This window comes from Balaenoptera musculus, chromosome 2, assembly GCF_009873245.2.
Source record: "Balaenoptera musculus isolate JJ_BM4_2016_0621 chromosome 2, mBalMus1.pri.v3, whole genome shotgun sequence".
In the NCBI taxonomy this organism is placed as follows: Eukaryota; Metazoa; Chordata; class Mammalia; order Artiodactyla; family Balaenopteridae; genus Balaenoptera; species Balaenoptera musculus.
Window position 1 is genome coordinate 71625710 of NC_045786.1, and position 13185 is coordinate 71638894.

The 13185-nt window shown below is 43.4% G+C and overlaps 1 protein-coding gene across 8 annotated transcripts in view; it reads right to left on the reverse strand.

Annotated features, from left to right (window-relative positions):
* TLN2 (talin 2) overlaps positions 1 to 13185 on the reverse strand; it is a 450559-nt gene that overhangs the window by 343397 nt on the left and 93977 nt on the right. The gene's annotated exons all lie outside the window — the stretch shown is intronic.

The following is a 13185-nucleotide window of genomic DNA, read 5'->3' on the forward strand; positions in this document are numbered from 1 at the left end:
CTTTCCCAAGGATAACTTGCAGTCAGTTCTGTCACTTAGATATCCTGCACTGCAGCAGGTGACCTTACAATTCAGAGGGTGACCAAATCATGAAAAGCTCTAACCAAGAATTAAGGTTTTCCCAGGGCAGTGCAAGTACAAGCTTCATTTTGGAAGGATCCAGTCAAAAACTCAGGGTCGTATTCAAGCAACCTCATGAAGGGTGGCCCCTTCAGTGCAAGCCTAGCAGGGACGGAACTGACAGAAGTTCTCAATGGCCAGTCATGGATGTCCACCCCGGCCTTCCCCATGGCCTCAGCCAAAGGCTTGTTTGACAAACCCAGGCCAAGAGACACATGTGACTGGCTCAGGAGGAAGGGGAACAAAAGGGACTTTGTATAGCTCTGAGTATGCCAACAGATGGCCCAACCCACGTCCTTCGGCCAAATGGAAGCAAGGAGTAGAGACAAATCTTTTCTTAAACAATGCACGGAGGGAGGCTTACCTACCCCAGTCTCTCTCTGCCTTTTGAAAAAGGTCACAGTCTGCTCACTGGGATGATCTCTAACATGCCCATGGCACATTGTACCTTTAATTAAGCAGAATATATCTAAACTTCCAAACATACACAAAATGCCTTTTTCAGTGGCACTATCAGTGAGCAACAGAAGTGCTTTGCCAAGACTGCAAGCCCCCTCAGGTTCCCGAATTCTGATGATCAAAATCGTGTTGAAATACGGACCATGGTAGGGCCTGCAGGTTCAGGAAAGATGGCCAAGAATGGCCTGTGAGAACTGTCTTGAAACAATGCTATCTTTCTTCTGCATCTTTAACTGCTCAAGAAGACCATGCATGTTAAATAGCCGGGCAAAGTTACTCAACTGAGGCAAAAATTCCTTTCCCAACAGTACTCCCTCAAGAAGGAATGTTACATTGTGCCCAACTCCAAGTGAGAACTTTGGATAGCCACAGCAGAAATTCCAGGTCTTTCTAAACCATTTCTAAGCATGTTTTGTGTAACATAATCTTTCTCCCTTTGCCTCGTTTTAGGTTTGCCTGCTGTGAGCCTGGTTATGTTTCAGCACCACGAGTCCAAAGGCAAGTCAGACTGCCCCTGCCCAACTGGATCCCTGTGTAAATCCACAGCAAAGGTGTCCTCTTGTTTCATGGTATGGAGGCCAACCACGACGCACCTCCCTATTTTTTGAGCACATGAGAGACATTGAATATTTGGTTCCCCAGTGTGGTCTGTGGAGCCATTTTAGCCAGGAATGTCCTGCTGCACTCATTTTAGACATGAAAAAACCACCAATGGCTACCATCCATCTGGACATTCATTCCTCTTACTCTCACCTGAACTGCAATTTTGAAAGAATTTGAGGAAAGAATGTTAAAGGAATGGCAAATTTTAGCAAACTACACTTAATGACTTGCACTTTGGGATCACCTTTCTCTCAATTTCAAAATATGTTTGCTAAATGGAAGCCTGGCTTCAAAGTCATATCCAGGCCATTTCTCTATTCAATTTTTTGTAATAAGTAAAAATAATGTCTCTGGGAGCAGAAAGATCAGACTGCAAATATAAACGTAGGCCCAGGAAAAAAAACTGTCATCAAGTTATTCCTAGACTCTTCCATAAAGTCGGCATGGCATGTCTGTAATTCTGTCTTAATAGGTACTAGCAGCAAAGATCCAATCTTCTCTGTCTTTCACTGGTCATTTAATCATCAATGACTTAAGAGGCCACTATATTCCATCAACAGATCTCTACTCTGTTTAACAGTAACCTTTACACAGCTCTTTCCAGAGTCTATTAATTCCTTGAATGGTTTTGCCAAATTTCTTTTAACAATTTTTCACGCCCTCCACATACTCCCCCTACTCTTCTTGAAATCTAATGGATCAGTAACGAATATTTATCCATAAAAAAACCTCAACTTTAGGGGGAAAAAAAAAAAAATCCTCTTAGAAAGTAAGTTCTGCAGAAAACATCTCACCAGGTGTTGGGGATCATTTGACACCAGGACCTATCTTGTATCCCTGTGACATATATTCAGACACAGGTCAGAGGTGTGGCCATCCCAGCTCTCCAGTATAGAGCCCGCAACCCAGAAGCACATCTAAAAAAATTTCTTCAGGCAGATGAAGACATTATCCAATAGCTCAACACACTTTCTAATGAAAGCAAGTCCCTCTTACCTGAACTCAAAAATTTTGACCATTGCATATGCTTAATTCCAAAAAACTTGCCAAGTGGCCCTTCTGCCAGACGGTACGTAGCCACTAAGAAGGCAAGAAAGGACAGGCACGGTGACAGTGAGAGAGGTGAGCGCTAACCACGAGGGAGCTTAAAAGACGCAAAGGTTCAGCACTAAAACTGCACAAGAGGTTTGGGGACCTGCTTTGCAGGATTCAACAGTTCTACTCAAATCGCTTACTGGTGTACCACAGTAGTTATAAAATGACGATGATTCTGAATTATCAGGAAAAACGTTGTTCTAGCACACCCTTTGAAACAAATAAATACAAGAAATATTTAGACAGATTTCCAGAGTGTTTTAAATGAATTAATTTCAAGAGCTTTCAATTGTAAGAAACTGTTCTCTGAAATGTTCACACAATGTGAAATACCTCATTCCACAATGAAGCTGGATAAAAGGGGGATGCTTGTTTGAGACGGCTTGCTGGTTTCATGTTCAATAGTTAACCCTTCACAGTAGTTTTACCCGGTATTACCGCTTCTCATTATCCCAGCTCCTTGGAAAGCCAAAGACGCCTTTCATTCACCTCAACCACGCAGGGTTTGTGCACGAGCTTGTAAGAAACTTCAAATAGTTACTGAGGGTATAAAAAATAAATAGCCTGTTTGAATGGCCTCAAAGACATAGTCTTCTTAACATAAATCTCACAGGTCAGTGGGTGATGCTAGGGGCTGCTCCACTGTGCCGAAAAAATGCAAACAAAATCACAAATGTGCACAAGAGACATTAAGAAAAGCAAATTCAGGTTAGATAGAAGAACCAGAGCATTTACTTTAAAAACAAAAATCTAATTCTTACTTACATTTATAACAGGTATAAAATTCTACACTTTTAATTTCTCAATTAAGACACAAAGCTTAGGACGTCCTTAGTTTCAAATAGCAAGTGAAAGGCCAACAGTTCTCGGGCATCAGCAGAGAGGGGCCAGGTGCTGTGGAATACAGAGAAGAAGCCACAAGCCATCACCAAAAGAAGAACTTATACGGACACCAGGATACCGGGATGCATTCCTTTTCTTACAATTTTCAACAATAAATGTATCTTCTCAATTGAGTAGCTTAAGGTTATATTAAGCTGACTGTGGGGTCTCTTGGCATAAAACTATCCTCAGGAGAAAAAGAATCATATTGTAATGAGGCTCTTGCTATCCCTAAGTGACCCAAGGCTAGCTGAGTTCTGGGTGGCTGCAACTTCAGGACAGAACTCTGTGGAACCATTTACAAAGGTCATCAACCCAAAGATACAGCTGGACCTAGGAACAGATTTCTTCCCATCTAAGGAAGCAGGAACCATCAATTCACAGCAGGGCACTTCCAGAAGGAGCTGAGAAAAACACCAATAGGCATACAAGTCGCCCGGAGATGTTCTCAACGGCCATCCTAACAACCTAATTAAAGATCCACCCATGGAGCCTAATTTTCACCTCCACAGGTTTAATCTTCTTGAATCAAGTACTACGATCTCCAATAGAAAACAAAGTAACCCTCACTGTCGATGCCCAGACATTCTGGGAAGAGAGCAAGAGAGGAAACACAAGGGCACTAATACCATCCACACTCACAACTACACCAGAAGCCCTCCATCCTTGATGGCACTCATTCACTCACCCCCCACACCGCCAATGAACTTTTACTGAATCCCTAGTATGCATCAGGTATGCCCTAGACAAAGGGGGTGCAGCCATGAATAAAAGTAGGGTCTCATTTTTGTAAACAAAAATTCCAGCACACTGAGGCAAGTGCAATAATAGTCAGACACTAGGGGAAAATCATAGCCCAAAGGAGGAGCAAATCACCTCCATGTGAACAGCCAGAGGCTGCTTCACAGCACAGGGAAGAGAGGCAGGAATAATGAAAGTAGAGCACAAAGAATCTTTCTTCTTTGGCTACAGAACATAGTTCATTTTACAGGTTAAGTATGTTTAAATGAAACATTAGTGTGTGTGTGTATACTCGACAATAAAAGGCAAAACAACTAAAACTTAGTTATAGTGCATAGAGGTGATTCACATAATTTTTAAAAATTAGATTATGCAAATCATAGCCCAATCCTCAAGAGGGAAGGCATTGGTAAACTAAAAACATAAATGTATAGAATCAACATTCCATCGCCAGGAACAATCAAGCTGTGATCATATCACATGACCATATGGGAGCGGAGCTTCTCAAACCTTAATATGCACAAGCATCTCCTGGGGACCTTGTTAAACAGTAGGTTCTGATGCTGGAAGGTGGGGTGGAGCCTGAGAGTAGCATTTCTAATAAGCTCCCAGGTGATACAGATGCGGCTGGACCCATGGCCCACTCCGAGCAGTGAGGGTGAGGAGGGTCAGTGATGCGCAGTCCTGATTGAGCATCCTAGACACACAGGGGACTCTTTAACAAGACAAATTCCAATCCTCATCTGAAACCTAGTGAGCCAGAATCTTAGGAGATGGGGTTCCCTGTTATTTCTCTCTAAGCTGTACATGTGGTTCTCAGGTACCACCAGACTTGTGAACCACAGTCATGTAGACCTTCTGAGAAGTAAGCCTCCCATATACCTCACCCCAGGAAATGGGGCAGTTCTCTCTGTACACAGATAACACCAGCAGCTGTGGAAGACATCCATAGGGATAGTCAGTCAGGAAGAGGAGGCCCAGCTAAGCTGGCCAGGCTGGTCAACTTGACCATGGTGATGCCTGGAATCACAGCCTCCACGGGCTGACATCTGTGGTAGGATCTATCTTGACCCTTTTCATCCACTGTAATTGATTTCCAAAGCTAGTGCTTAGATCATTATCACCATCTGTTTAGCTTCATAAAACACACAAAAGAGGAAAAGGACTTTTTTTTTTAACCTAAAAATTATAGATAAGGGGTCATCCGTGATGAAAGACTGGAAAGAAGCCAAAAGACAAACATGCAATTAACCAGCCCGATGCCTCCAGGCTCCAATCTTGAAAGGGCTCCCCAGCCACACACCCCCTCACTGCAAAGTACAATTTTGGTAATAAAAGGGATTAAGTGGAATGTGGTCCTTCACGCACAAAATGGCTTCTGGAAAAAAGAAAAGTAATAATAGTTTACCCTCTCCAGTGGAATAGGTGATAGAGCTGTGTCCGTCTGAAACCCCAGCATTTCATATTTCTCTACGTCCACTTTCTATTTAAGGAGGCACTTCAAATTCTGCTCCATGCATTCAGCCTCTTGCTCCCGATTTGTACGCATCTCATTAAAAGTTGTAAGCCCTGATCCCCTTCTCACCCTTACTTACCCTGGCAGAGGGCAGGAAAATTTTCAACTGGGAAGTCTCACTTTACCACTAAATGTAGGAAAGCCTCCTATGGGAATGGCATTTCCAAGACTGCTTCCATACCTTGACAATTGTAAATTGAAAACAACCTAAATGTCCATCAACAGATGAATGAATAAAGAAGATGTGGTATATACCTCACACCAGTCAGAATGGCCATCATTAAGTCTACAAATAACAAATGCTAGAGAGCATGTGGAGAAAAGGGAACCGTCCTACACTGCTGCTGAGAATGTAAACTGGTGCAGCCACTATGGAAAACAGTACGGAGGTTCCTCAAAAAACTAAAAATAGACTTGCCCTATGATCCAGCAATCCCACTCCTGGGCATATATCCAGACAAAACGATAATCCAAAAAGATGCATGCACCCCTATATTCATAGCTGCACTATTCACAATAGCCAAGACATGCAAGCAACCTAAATGTCCATCAATATATGAATGGATAAAGAAGATGTGGTACATATATACAATGGAATACTACTCAGCCATAAAAGAGAATGAAATAATGCCATTTGCAGCAACATGGATGGACCTAGAGATTATCACACCAAGTGAAGTAAGTCAGAAAGAGAAAGCCAAATATTATATGATATCACTTATATGTGGAATCTAAAATATGACACAAATGAACTTATCTACAAAACAGAAACAGACTCACAGACACAGAGAACAGACTTCTGGTTGCCGGGGTCGGGGGGAAAAGTGGATTAGGAGTTTGGGGTTAGCAGATGCAAACTATTACATACAAAATGGATAAACAACAGGTCGTACTGCATAGCACAGGGAACTATATTCAATATCCTGTGATAAACCATAATGGAAAAGAACATGGAAAATAATGTGTGTATATATATATTTTTAAGACATGGTATATATATATACAATGGAATACTACTCAGCCATAAAAAGGAAAGAAATTTTGCCATTTGCGGCAAACATAGATAGACTTGGAGGGCATTATGCTAATGAAATAAGTTAGGCAGAAAAAGACAAATACTGTATGATATCACTTATATGTGGAATCTAAAAAATATAACAAACTAGTGAATAAAACAAAAAAGTAGACTCACAGATACAGAGAACAAACTAGTGGTTACCAGTGGTGGTGGGGGCAAGGTGCACTGCAGAGGTTGGGGGAAGGGTTATTATGCAATTATATGAAATCATGTGCGTGAAACTTCGGAAAACTGTAAAGCACTACAGAATTTAAAGAATCTCTCATGCAATTAAAAAAAAAAAAAAAAGGGAAGTGGTGTTGGCAGGGTCAACAAGCAGGTCATGTTCTGCTCCTCTCTACTTAATGCTCTGGGAAGAAATATCCAAAGCTCCCTCAACTATATGTGGATCACGTCACTCAAGGAAAAAGAAGGGGCGGGGGAAGGAGCAGCTTGTGATTCCTACCATGTGCCACATGCACTATGTTCATCTCTCTATTCTTGGGTCCTAAGAGGGTAATTGTATAAAGAAATGAATGACTAAATAAATGACTGGAAATAACAGGATGAACAACATCCTCTCCTCCAGGACTTCCGTTTTCTAGCTGGGAGACGAGCCGGCACGGTATAATTCAAGTGCAGTGAAGGAAGTTCAGGCTCAGAAGCTCAGAGTCGCAGTTAGGAGGTGGTGAAGCCCACATCTGGACTCAGGTCTTCCAATTCCATGTTGCTGCGCTCTCCTTTACCCCATATTGCCTTCTTGGAAATAGATGTCAACAGCCTTACAGGAACAGAGAGGGAGGAGAGTCCAGCTGGGGGGTGGGGTGACTGGGGAAGGCGTCAGGAGGGAGTGGCATCTGAGGCAGGCTCAGAGGAGCTGAGCTGCCTGAACGTCAGGGGCCCACATCACTCGTGCACCCGCCTTTCTGCGAATCTGCTCATAATCTACTCACCACGTACCTGTATTGAATAAGCATGGGGGTGGGGGGATGGGGAGCAGTGGGAGACAGGGCAATGTCTTTTCAAATGTTTGTCTTTTTTCCTCTTCCTTTAAAAAAATTTTTTAATTCTTATCTGCTACGACTGGGAAGGAAGGGACAAAAGCCTAGGATAGGAAAGAAATATGGATTTTTTTTCCCCCCAACAAAAAGAATATGCAGTGGGGACAGTCAGAAGTCCTGAGAATTTTATCCTATCTGTAGAAGCATAACTCTTAAAATGGAGAATCATCCAGAAAATCTCCTATGGGGCCTGAACCTCTGCCATGTAATGATATTTCCTTCTTACGGGAATAAAGGTTAACAAAGTGCAGCCTTTTTTCTAAATAAGGTCACAAGGTCCTTTTCACAGTCAGATATCTGCTCTGAGAATTAACATGTACAAATCCCCTGCTTGAATGGACATCTCCCTAATCCACTTCTGGAGAGGCTCATGCTTTTGTTTAAAACCCCCAAGACCCTGCCAGCTGAGGTCCAGCCATAAACAGAGGCTGTAATTCAATTTTGCCAAGAGCCCGGGACCTCAGCCCTAGGGAGGGTCAGCCCTGAATGAAGGCTCCTGGGCCGGGCACCCCCCTGGCCACGCCCACCCCAGCTCTGAGGGAACACACCAGCTCAGGGGTCTCAGGACCCCTGGGATAACTGAAGATGCTAAAAGCACTGAGGATAAAAGTGCCCGTGACACCTACGGGCTGGTCTGCTTCCCTCTGGCCTCCCACCATTTGTCCTCCTGGCAATAAAGGAATGGCAGCATCACCCTGATGGGGGTGGGGAGCGCTAATTCAGACAGATCTAAAAACAGCCTTCCTCACCAGCATCCTCTCTTCTTGTAGACAAGGAGGTTCAGTGCTGTTTCCTTACATTAGACTTCGCCCACCTTGTGATGGACCAGCTTATTACCTGGGAGAGTAAGAGGGGCGACGCTGGGTAGATTTGGGAGAAATTTTTGTAAGGTAAGCTTAGAACAGATTCACTCCTGACAGTAACATGCTCAAATTCATCCTACACTTGTTTAAAACAAAAAACATACCAAGGGAGGATGGGAAGACAGTAACTTACTGCACGATTATTATGGGCCAGGCGTGGGGACAGATGCTTCACCTGCATTACCTTGTTTAGTGCCCTTCTCACAGCAACCCTACCAGGTGGGTAGGTTACCAGCATTTTACAGGTGAGGAGAATGAAACTCAGGAGCTTTCTAACTGGCCTGCACTCACGCAGCCATTAGATGGTGAGGCAACGTTTGAACCCAGATCTGGGTGACAAGTGTCGGGCAGCGTGGCTCTGCCGTTTCTGTCACAAGTGAAGATTCTCAGATGAAAGTTTACTGTTTGCTGAGTTACCAGTGCTGCAGCTGGCCAACAGCTGCTCAGGAACCAGACTTCCCAGATCGTGATTTATACCCATTAACTGGCTCTCCAGCTACAAACATCCTAACCCAGTGTTCCAAAGAAGGCAGAAGGGAACACAGGCAAATGCAAGTAGTTATTTCCAGATTTCCAATCCTTCTTCCACCCCAACAGGAAGGCTGCACCAGCACTCTGAGTGCTCCAGTGTAACACAGTTAGAAGGTGGCCAGAACATCGTCCTGGGCTATTGCACTTTCCAAAGCACCACCTCAGATCACCTGCCAAGGGTCATCACAGACTTCAGAATTGACAAAGTTCTCTGTGATTACAAGAATTCCACCATAACAGAAGGCAATTATTTGGGATAGATCAATGCAAAATAAAACCTTATTTGCACATTTTCATTTATGAATTTCACAATTTTTGGAAATTTCACAATTTAGAATTTCAAAATTTCTGGAAGCAATGAAGGAAAATGTTTGGGAAAAATTACGAAAGGAAAGTTATATACTGAAGAATTAATTACTTTTAAAACAGAGATGGGACTTCCCTGGCGGTGCAGTGGTTAAGAATCCTACTGCCAGTGCAGGGGACAGGGGTTCGAGCCCTGGTCCGGGAAAATCTCACATGTGGAGGAGCAACTGAGCCCGTGGGCCACAACTACTGAGCCTGCGCTCTAAAGCCCGCGAGCCACAACTACTGAGCACGCAAGCCACAACTACTGAAGCCCGCATGCCTAGAGCCTGTGCTCTGCAACAAAGAGAAGCCACAACAATGAGAAGCCTGTGCACCGAAGAGTAACCCCCGCTCGCCGCAACTAGAGAAAGCCTACGCGCAGCAACAAAGACCCAACGTGGCCAAAAATAAATAAATAAATAAATTTATTTTAAAAATGAAGTAAGATAAAAAAATAAAACAGAGGATATCTCCAGATAGCACGATTATGAGGGCAATTTTATTTTCTTTTACTGATCTGAATTTTCTAATGTATCTGTAATAGCACCAATTACTTAACATAGTAAATAAAAGTTGAAAGATGCATTTGGATAACTTAGCTTGCTCATAAAATGACAATGTGTTAGACATTTAGCCATTTATTGAAATATATACATATATACCAGAAATTAAAGGGAAAACAAATTCCCCACCAACACAGCTTTCCCCTACCCCAATTCTCAGAGGCTGGTTATTTATTTATTTCCCCCTCGTGAAATGAGGCTTCATCTACCTTGAAGTACATTCCCGAGCAAGAACACAGGATACACTCTCAACTGATGATGGAGACCCCACTTTCTAGCAGAAAGGAGAAGTGAGGCTCCCAGTGTCATAAAGCTCCAAGCACTACAGAGTTAAAGCCAAGGGTGGCAATGACCCCAAAGTAATCTGACAGCCATCTGGAAGTCGGGCAGTTGGCAGCCGTGATCCATCTATTACAAGGCCACTGTTATCACTGTGTTGTCTTAGATTCTGGATTTGTCTACGTGGCATCCGTTCATCACAGGGTCAAGTACATTAACTATTTTCCTCTTTTCCATATTCTTGATGCTCTGGCATTTGGGGCTTTACAGTCCTCGGGGGAGACCACCCCTCTCCCAGGGCCGGCCACTTCTTAGAAGACAGCGAAGTCTCAGCCAGGAGCATGGCTCATATACAAGCCAACCAATCCACAGTCTACATCCCCCCCGTCACTTCCTTTATCCAACTCTCACACACCAAGGGCCAGGTACCAGGAACCTAGAGACCACCCCTATCGCCCAAAGCCCACCAGGATTATTCAAACTAGCCAGTTTGAAACTGTTTACTCTGCCCTGCCTTGCTTTTCCTGTGGAAACCCCGATAAAGGCTCTGGCCAAGGCTTTCTCCTCCCTCCTATCTTCTGCCTCCTGACTACCCTGATGCCTCCTGTGTGGCATGGTCCCTCTTCTCAGGAAATTTACGTAACAAAAATCATCTTTCAATGGCCTTGGCCTCTCCATATCATCATGCCTCTGTAAGTTAGGACCCAGGAACAGAACAGCCATCCATCAACCCTGGGCAATGAGAAAAAGCCTCCAAGCAGAAACTAAAAACCATCGCTAAGCCCATGTGCTTGATTGAGGTCACGGAAGAGAGCAGTTCCTAGGAGCCAGAATCTACTGATACCACCTTGGTTACTGGGTACATCCTGGGTCCTTTCAGTCCTGCCTGAAGCCATGGTACTATCAGAACAGTGCAGAGACAGGGGTTCCTGAGGCAGATGGTCAAATGAGAGACGACATATCAGAGAGAGGGGAGCAACCCACGTACCCTAACAGGCTGTAGAGTAGCTAGTATTTGAAGTCAGCACAGAATTCCGAGTCACAAGGGGAAAAAAGATAAAATTATGATACTTATCTACTACTTCTTAAGAGGGAAAGTTTATAATGTACTTCAGACATTTGCAAGAAAAACAGAATAGTTTCGCCTGTAACTGGGGGAAACGTCAATTATTTAGCTAACTTGCTCATACTGAATTCCTCCTTCCTGGAAGATACCAAAGTAAATGAGGCACCACTGCTTTTTCAGCATATTAGTTTTAATTCGTTCTAGCTCTTCTCAAAACCTTACTCTTCACATTTCCTGGACATCTTAGTCCTCGTCCATCAACCTCAGCTTCCCTTCCCATACTCTCCCCAACACCTATTCCCCAACACGACCACCACCAGACCACATTTATCTAGCATTTCAGTATTAGCCACAGAGGACTCAGTGTGAAAAAGGTGATGCATACCTGGCCAAAGCCCCTTCCTCAAGCAAAAATTCCATAGGTAGAAAAGCAAATGACATCTATCAGTGTCTTTAAAACTTAAGAACATACACAACTCTAAGAAGTTTTTGCTGATACCAAGGCACAGGATAAGGAATTACATTATTAACATTCTTTTGGGGAAGATGGAATGTCTCCAAATCTAGTTGTCCTAAGGCTGCCTATAATTTTTACTTAAATTCAGGCATAAGCACAACCTCTGGGAATATATGGCCAGACATATTTATTTTTCCAACCAGCTGTCTCTGGGATGTGGTGAAAGCCTGCCGTCACAATTCCTCTGATGACATGGACAAATGTGTCCCAAGTCATGCAGAGATAACCCCACAAATAAGTTCAGGCATTACAACTACCCAGAACAAATCAAAACACTATTTGAGAAAAAAAATGAATCCACAAATCAGTTTAATCTTTATAACACTCCTTTTAAAAGAAAGGCCACATCCTTGAGGTCAGGGGCTGTGTCATACCCCTGTATATGTTCCCCCCAGATTTTAGCAGCATACTAGGTAGGAGAGTCAAGATGTACTGTTACTCATGAGTATTTGTGATCATTTATTATATTTCATTTTTAAAAGTACCTTTCCCCTATTTTTTATTTCATTTTACTGTCCCTAAAATAGATTGCATGTGGTCATGTTGTTTGCTTCCTAATAAGAAGTGGGAACAACAGTTCTAGGGGTCAGCAAGGTCAAGTGTCCAATATGAAACAGTTCATAAAGTACAAGTTTGAGAAGCTTAAATCAAGGTAATACTGGCCACAATCAAACTGAAAATGTCCAGAGCTCTAAACAGCACATCTTTCCCATATGGCAGCCTCCTGAGTCTTGAGAATCACATCTACAAGGAATCCCATAATCCCATAATGGTCCAGGAGCAACCATCTAGGTCTTAGGAATCCCATAATCAGTCCGGGAGCTTTCACGCCCGATATGCAAACATCATGCAAGCTGACCAAACCCAAGCAGCTCAATGTCAGAAGAGAAGAGACTGTCAAAAGAGAAATGCAGTGACAGCAGCCTGGACAATCATCTTTTGCATTTAGAGAACTGGCAAGCACATGCAGAGAAGAGATTTCTCCACATCCTCATCTGTCTTTTCTGCTCCTAGATAATTAGGAGGCAGCCAGGACAGCCAGATGCAGTCAAAGGGACCTCAGTGTTCACAGGCTCTTGTACTTCTGTCTCCAGGGTAGACCTTACTCTTGCCACAAGGGCAGAGATGATGCTCTGTTCCTACCTCAGGCAAGTTGTTCCTCTCTGTGGGCTCTGAGGACATCAGCCCTTCCACCTACATTCAGGAGCACACCCTGAAGAGAACAAGGGTGCCCGCTTCAGGAAAGTCCCATGTACAAAAAGCACTTGCAAACCAGACGTAACTTTAAAGGAGGAGGTGGTCCTCTTTAAATGCTCACCTCCTCTGCGACACGTAGATTAAGTTACACAAGCTCAACACCACATTAACCAAAGGGTCAAAGCTAAGGTCACCAGTGTGGGGACAAAATGACATCATGCACTTCCTGATGTGATACACCCAGAAAGATGCAAAACATCATTTATAAGCATTCTGACAGAAACTCA